The following is an 8,707-nucleotide window of genomic DNA, read 5'->3' as shown; positions in this document are numbered from 1 at the left end:
GAATCTGAATAAATAAGAAATTACACAGGTCAGTCACAATAAAAGTTGGAGTTGGTAAATAAAAACACAATAATTCTCAGAAATAAAAAAGAAACAAAAAATAATGCAATAATATTCAACACAAATGAAAAGAGCAGGAAATGCATATAAAGTAGAGGTTTTGATGAGGAGGAGTTAGAAATAAAATTCTGGGATAAATTGCACTATTTTCTCTGGAAGAGTAAATGAATGCCTGAGGAAGAATATAGCTGTGCTGTCGAACTAACAGGTAAACAACTGGGGGAAGTAGATTTTTATTGTCAGTAACAGTAATAATTCACTGTCTATAATCCTTAATGAATATCAAAGTTGATTAATGCTAAACAATTTTTAAAATTTAGCTGCTGAAATAAAGCATGAATATGAAGTAATCTGGAAAAATAACAAAAAAATCAAGATAGACTAAGAAATGAAAGAAGTAATAGGTGAATTTCAAACATAGCTCTAACTTATATAAAATGTGGAAAAATTAAATCTAAAAAATTATGGATATTAAAAAGCACATGCAGGAAGCGCATATAACAAAATTATAAGAAATTAAGTAAGAGACTTAAGAGAAAGCCAGTATTCTCCCGTATACCAGAGAGACCACAGTTATGAAGAAAAAGATATAAAGAAAAAAGAAAGAAAGAAGTTGCTGAGGTCAGGGACAGAAATTTTGGGTGCAATAACTTCCACCCAAAAGGAAAATAGTAATGTACAGAAAACCGTGAACACTGCAGAATGAACATTATAATTTACCAATGAGCTCCATGTAACTAAATGTAATGGCCAGTTTTCTGAGCTCATTTCAACTGATCCATCATAAGTTTTAACCAAGGTGATCATTCTTCCTTGATGCACTTTCCTCACTTGGATTCTAAGAACACCCACCATGTGCTGCTTCTCTCCTAGCTCTCTGGTTCCTCCTTCCCAGGCACTTTGGTTAATGCTCTTCTTCATCCCGACCTCTTCATGGTAAGCCAAAGCTTGCTCCTTGGTCCACATACTAGCTCTTGGTTTCATCCAGGCTGGTGACTTGCAGAACCATCTGCAGGATGATGACTTCCAGCTTAGACTTTTCAAATGAACTCCAGACTCATATATCCAATGGTTCATTTGGGTTCATCCTAGATGAATTTAATATCCAAAGCCACACTCCTGATCTTCCTTCTCTAACCTCCTTCATAAAGTTTTCCTCATTTAACTATGGGGAATTTCATCCTTGGAAGTTTCCAAAACTTTTGGAGTCATCTTTTGTCCTCCTTTTTAGCACATATCCTTCTTATATCCCATGAGAAGTCCTTTCATTTGAACTTCAAACTATATCCAGAATTTGTCCACTTTTAAGCCTCTCTCCACAGATTTTCATCCTGATCTGAGCCACCATCAGCTGTCACTGCATTACTGCAGTAGTCTCCTAATTGGTCACCCTGCATTTATCCTCATCTCATCATTTGTCCTCTATATAGCAGTGGAATGATCCATTTTTTTTTTTTTTTTGACAGAGAGATCACAAGCAGGCAGAGAGGCAGGCAGAGAGAGAGGAGGAAGCAGGCTCCCTGAGAGAACAGAGAGCCCGATGCGGGGCTCGATCCTAGGACTCCGAGATCATGACCTGAGCCAAAGGCAGCGGCTTAACCCACTGAGCCACCCAGGCGCCCCGGAATGATCCATTTTAAACCGATACCCAAGCAGATTGTTAATCTGCTCAGAATCCTGCAATGGCTCTTCACTATACTCAATAAAAGCTAAAGCTCATGCAAGCACCCCTCAAGCTCTATATGATTTAGCCTGCTCCTTCATTACTTTTCCAACCAGAATTTCTACACCTCTTTCCTGTTGCCACTACCTCACAGAGCCACACTTATCTTCTTGCTTTTTCCTGAACACAGGAGGTGATGCTCTCACCTTGGAAACTTTGCCTTGGAAACAAGGATGTTGCCTTGTTGCCTCTGCCTGGAATGCTCTTCCCTTAGCCACCTGCTTGGCCAATTTTTTTAACCCCTCAAATCTTTGCTCAAATTTCACCTTGATGAGGCTAACCTTGACCACTCCTTATATATTTTTTAATTTTTTAAAAAGATTTTATTTATTTATTTGACAGACAGAGATCAAAAGTAGGCAGAGAGGCAGGCAGAGAGAGAGGAAGGGTAACAGGCTCCCCACTGAACTGAGAGCCCGATGTGGGGCTCGATCCCAGGATGCTGGGATCATGACCTGAGCTGAAGGCAGAGGCTTTAACCCACTGAGCCACCGAGGTGCCCCTTGACCACTCCTTTTAATATTGCAACTTGACAACAGCCCATACCCCTGCCATTCAAGATTTCAAATCACCTTACTTTGTTCTACTTTTTATTTTGTTCCTTAGCATTTATAGCTTTCTAACATGATACACAATCATTTATTATATCTGTTATTTATTGGTTGTACCCTCCTGCTGAGATTTAAGAGAGTAGAGGTTTGTTTTTTTTAAGCCTACATGAAGTCAATTTATTAATAGAACACATATATTTGAGGAGTCCTGTTCATAGAAGGTGACCACAGTGACTCCCCCCAACCCCGACTTCCTGCAGGTGCTATTAGAGGGCATGAAGATGACATCCTCAATTCTCCTTGATCTTCATACCTGAGCAGGCAAGGGCTCTGAGGGCTGACTGGCACCCAGGCTCAGGGGGTGGACTGGAGTTTGATGTGGAGGGCAGTGATGCCTGGCTCCTTGAATCTCTGGTCCATATTCTGGGTGGCCAACATGGCAGCATATGGAGAAGATTCACCTTGACCAGCCTTCACCTTCATCCTACCAGTTACATGGGCAGATGATTTCCTTGCTAGAAAGATCTGTGCCAGAGACAAAAGTGTCATTGAAAGATACAAAGGTGTGGCAGACACAAAATACTTTTTCTCTTTGGCCACCTGAAGTCCACGGCTGATGATCAGTTCTTTCTCTTTTCTCTTTTCTTTCCCCTTGCACAGTGCTATTTCTGCATTCTGTACATCTTCTCCAGACTCCATCACCAGAAAAAGAGAGGGTAGAGGGTTTTGACAGTTTTGTTCCCTAACATACCAAAGCATAATGGATTGAATTATTAGCTGAATCAAATGAACTTATCTCATATAATGAACTTTCAGGGTTATAATCTATGCACATATATTTTTAATACCATTGGAGATGCCTGAAAACATCCTTCAAGGGGCACCTGGGTGGCTCAGTGGTTTAAAGCCTCTGCCTTCGGCTCAGGTCATGATCCCAGGGTCCTGGGATCGAGCCCCACATTGGGCTCTCTGCCCAGCAGGGAGCTTGCTTCCTCCTCTCTGTCTGCCTCTCTGCCCACTTGTGATCTCTCTCTGTCAGGTAAATAAATAAAATCTTGGAAAAAAAAAACAAAACCATCCTTCAAATAACATGCATATTCAATATGGGTTAAAGACTCATCACTGTCATTGTTCACAATTCACTTGGTGCTAGATTCTAAATAAAAAAATAAAATAAAAAAAAAACTTCTATATGCCATTACATTTACAAGAATATATCAAATATTTAGTAGATTCAAAACTCTGCTGTGAAAAATACAATAATATAAAAACATGGTCTCTAGAGATTTACTATTCAGGAGGGAAAAAACCCCCATAATTTTCATATTTACCTGACTGCTGAATTTCTTCCCAGCTATAATCCTCCCTTGTAAAACCAAATAAAATAGTATTTTTTCAGGAGTTCAGACAAAAAAAATTATTCTCCCTATCTTTTCTAAGGCTCTTTAGAATTGTAGTAAATGAAATGTCTGGTTACCTAGTTAACTCTTCCCTGGATGCTAATGGGATTACAAATTCATTTAAATTTGGCTTTTTAAGGAGTTCCCTGGAGGCCAGGCTAGCATGCTGAGCTCAAGTAATAGACTTTCAGCATAACAATCTAGGTATACACTTTTTTCTTAATGCCACAGGGACCTTAAAATAGCTTAAAGTAGATGAAATATTGTCATTATGTTCTTATGTGATGTTCTGTAGTGCTGGGATATTTTTAAAATGTTTGAATGATATTTTAAACAAAGTAATAAAATACACAATCTGTCCCTAGTTGGTACAACTGAAACTATATCTATGGAAACGGAACTCAGTGACCATGAATGTTAATCCATCTGCAATTTGACAAAGAAGTGCAAAATGAAAATCTCAATTCAAACTAATTTTTTTTTTTTTTTTTTTTTTTTGCAAATGCAATCTCCTTTTTAAGCTAGTGGGTGACTTGATGTATTTGCTATACAAGAATAATGTTTTCTCCCTAAGATGTGGATATTCATGCCCTATCCTTTTCAATCTTTTAAAATCTAGGGGGTTAGCTTTACTCTTAATCAGTAGACAGCTAAGAATGATATAATTCTGGGGCGCCTGGGTGGCTCAGTGGGTTAAGCTTCTGCCTTCGGCTCAGGTCATGATCTCAGGGTCCTGGGATTGGGCCCCTCATTGAGCCCTGCATCAGGCTTTCTGCTCAGCGGGGAGTCTGCCTCTCCTGTCTCTCTCTGCCTGACTCTCTGCCTACTTGTGACCTCTCTCTCTGTCAAATAAATAAATAAAATCTTTAAAAAAAAAAAGAATGATATAATTCTGGCCCTTGGTTGAGGACTTATGTAATATCCCAATACTCACACTTATATTGTGAAGTTTGATTTGAACAGCAGGATACTGGCCCCATTACCCAAATACCTGCTCATTACTACCTATCAATCTAAGTGACTAACTTTATTTTGTCATGCTATTTCAAATTCCTTTAAAATATCCATTTCTTCCTAAAGCTGCTTTTAGAATGAACTTCTCTGGCAGTAATTTCTAATATTACTGGCTGATAGCTAGGAAAAGAAGAGGGCAGATACCAAGGAAAAGGAGAGTTTTAATTGAGAAAAGAATAGAGAGAAGACAAGTCCTTATATAAAATGGTGTAAGGTACTAGTGACTATGTATGCCCATGCTTAAGTCCATGCTTAAGTCCATGCTTGTGCCTATGCCCATGTCTTTGCATATGCATGTTACTATGGCTGTGCTCATGCCTACACCCATGCCTAACATGCCAATGTCTATGTCTGTGCTTATACGCATGCCCATGTTCATGCATATACCTGTGCCTATGCCCATTCCTATGCCTACACCATGCCTGTGTCTATATCCATGCCTATACTCATGCCTGTACCTAAGTCCATGCCTGTGCCTATGCCTATACTCATGCCTATGCTATGCCTATACCTATACCCATGCCTATGCCCTTGTCTGTGCCCATACTCATACCTATACCCAAGTCCATGCCCATGCCTATGCCCCATTCCCATGCCTATGGTTATGCCTGTATCTGTGCCTATGACTATGTCTATGCCTATGTCTATGCCTGTACCTGTGCTTGTGTCTATGCCTATACTCATGCCTATACCCAAGTCCATGTCCATGCTTATGCCTATACCCATGCCTTTGTCCTTGCTGTGCTTATACTCATACTTATACCCATGTCCATGCCTATGCCTATTCTCATGCCAAGCTTATGCTTAGACCTATATGCATACTTATGCCTATGCCTACAGCCTGTATCTATTCCTGTACCTATATCCTTGCCCATACCTATACCCAGGCCTATGCCCATACTTATACCTGTATCTGTACCTATACCTGTCTGTATCTTCATCTGTATCTATATTTGAATGAAAGCCAACTAAAAAAGATAAACATTTTTATGGGCCACATTTTTTTCCATTCAAGATAAAAATAGTTTTACTGAGTTCCACAGAGAAAAATAAATATTTTACAAATTAGACATCATTTCATAGAATATAATGATTTATTCTATTGAATAGAAGAATGCCAATGAGAAACTTGATATTGTTTTCTAATCATCAATATGTTAGCATCTTTTGGGCACATTTGAGAAGTTGCAATCTTGATTAGCTGTCTTATCTTTCAATCTGAAATGCAATTTAGAAAAGGCTAGGCATGTGGGATCAGTGGACACTGTACATGAGATTGAACTGGGGAGCTGCAGAGCACCATGGACACTTCCAGAGTGGAGGGAAGAGGCTCCAGAAGCTGGAGATGGACAATGAGAAGATTTCAAAGACAATCCTCAGCTATTTTATAATTTTTCCAGAGTCCAGCACATCATCCCTATTCCTTTTGTTTTTACTGTGTAATCTTGATCTTGAAACTTCTCCCTTAAAAAATTGCTTAATATAGGGTTTATAATGTATATACACAAAATGGAAAACTTTCTAAGAAACAAAATGCATTTTCTTCACCTTTAAAAATATGATTGCAAAATTTACCACTCATCTTTTATCTTAACAAACATATTTAAAAATTCATGTTACTCTTCTTATTTTTCCCCCCAAACAGCTGGAAAATGGAATATCCTACCTTAAAAGAGTTCAGTGCTACATTCTGGAGAAAGTTAGAAAGCAGGTAAAAAGGTAGTTATTTGGGGTGGCTTGCTGTTGTGTCTGTGAACTATTGTTTTTAGTGAAATGAGTTTCTGTAATTTTGGCTAATTTGTAATAATAACTGTTTCTATTGACAGGTGGTTTAAAACTATTTGTGAATGATCAATCATCACTATTGTGGTTAAATAAAATATTCCATAATCAATATTTGAACAATCCTGATACTCAAGTTACTAGTAAAAAATGCATGATATATGCTATTACTGACTTATGTTGGGTTTATAGTATTTTGTAGAATGCAAATGATTACAAGTAAAACATGTGGTACATAAAATACTTATTTTTTAAAAATTGGTCCTCATGCCAATCTGTATCTCTACCTCTAAATATATCTGTATCTATATCTATGTTGGTATATGCTCCGATCTATATCTCTGTTGGTATAGATGATAATACAGATGCAGATAGGTATAGACATAAGTCTTAGGTAAAGGTACAGGTATTGGTATAGATCATTATCCTAGTCCATTCAGGTTGCTATAACAAAGTACCATAGATTGGGCGGCTTATAAACAACAGAAATTTATGTTTCACAGTTCTGGAGACTATAAGTCCATCATCAGGATGCCAACGGTTGGGTTCTAATGAGACCACTCTTTTGACTTGCAGACTGCCAACAGCTCATTGTACACTCATACGTCAGAAAGAGGGTGAGAGAGTGTTTTGGAGCCCCCTTTATGAAGGCAGTAATCACATTCATAAAGGCTGCGCAATCATGAAGTAATTACCTACCAAAGGCCCTACCTTTTAAAACCATCACACTGGGACTAAGATTTCAACATATAAATTTTGAGGAGACATTAACATTCAGCTCATGGCCATTACCATTATCCTAAACCATTCTACATGAAAATCACAGTAATTGAGACTGCTTTCCTCATGGTACGCATAGAGTGTAGTAACAGCTGAAAATATTTATTAGTCACTTTTGTCTCCTCTAACCTGTACAACTACAGTTGTGAGGTCTTATAATTTGAAGTCTGGATCTTCCAAAATCTGCAGTTCATTTTTTCCCAAAGCTGGCAGTGTTCATTCACTCATTTATCAAACATATAATGAACTCTTGCTCTTTATCAGACATTGTACCCGCTGCTGGAAACACAGAAAACAGGGCTTGGTCCTGTTAATTTGTTGTCTGGTAGGAGAAATGCAAATGTAGTAGGAAATATGAAATTAAAACACAATATGATACAAATGAGGTGCCATAGTGGGAAAATAAGGGGTGTGAACCTAGTCCTGACTTTTACAAATAGACTCAGGTTTACCAAACAGGAGGGGCTGGAATTTCTTTCTGTGGAATAAGCTTGATATGTTAGGAAAAACCTTCCTACTTGGTATTCAAGATTTACCTTTCCTCTACCTGAGGAAGAAGGGGATGAAAACACAGTGAGGCTGCAGAGCTCATTCTTTTGAATTTGTTTAGTGAGTCATTCATTTGCTGGGTCTAAAGCTGAGCTCTTAAGTCCAGCTTCCTTGTTCCTAAGTTACTCTCTCCCCAGGTACTGGGCTCTGCTCCCAAAACCAATCATGATCTGGAAATCTGAAGGACTGCAAGCTTCAACAGGGAAGGGAAGCAATTTGTTTCCCTTCTGAATTTGTAGGATTAGCACTGAAGGCACTCATATATCATAAACCGGAGAGACTTCTAATACAATGCAATCTCCAGAACAGTTCTGAATGTTACCACTTCCTGGAAGCCCTTTGGTCATTTCTCATGCCAGAATGGGTGGTGACCCCACGTTGAGTTAACTCAAGTTAGCTATGCCCCTTGACCATGATGCAACATGGTCTATAAAACAGGAATTCTAATGTCGACCTCCCAGGGACACATGGGAGGAGTGTAATGTGTCTGTCATTTCATAAGCATAGTGTTAACTGCCATCCCTTCACCCAAACCATCAACTCCTTAACTATTTCTCTGCTTGTTAGCATTAAGAGTAATGTGTAGGGTAAGAAAAAAATGTTGAAACATACAATATTTGATTTACTTAGGGGACTCCTTTGGTAAAAAGTCAAGAAGGGGGAATATGTTCAAAATTACTGTTAATAACTATCTTTGTATTTATTTATAAAATAATTGATACATTTTAACACTGATAATCAAGTCAGCTCACACTGACAGAAGTGAGTTAGAACTATCCTGTAGCCCAAATTTCCACCATGTTAAAATATCACTTGTGCTTTTGATACCTTATATTTGCAAGTTTTGC

The 8,707-nt window shown here is 38.4% G+C and overlaps 1 pseudogene; it reads right to left on the bottom strand.

The window, feature by feature from the left end:
* Positions 1–2,506: 2,506 nt before the first annotated feature.
* On the bottom strand, positions 2,507–3,033 carry LOC125094164 (40S ribosomal protein S14-like; annotated as a pseudogene).
* Between the last annotated feature and the right edge of the window lie 5,674 nt (positions 3,034–8,707).

The sequence above is a fragment of the Lutra lutra genome, chromosome 2, assembly GCF_902655055.1.
Source record: "Lutra lutra chromosome 2, mLutLut1.2, whole genome shotgun sequence".
NCBI classification, from domain to species: domain Eukaryota; kingdom Metazoa; phylum Chordata; class Mammalia; order Carnivora; family Mustelidae; genus Lutra; species Lutra lutra.
Note: the sequence above shows the minus strand (reverse complement) of the source record. Positions and strands in the feature narration are given on the sequence as shown.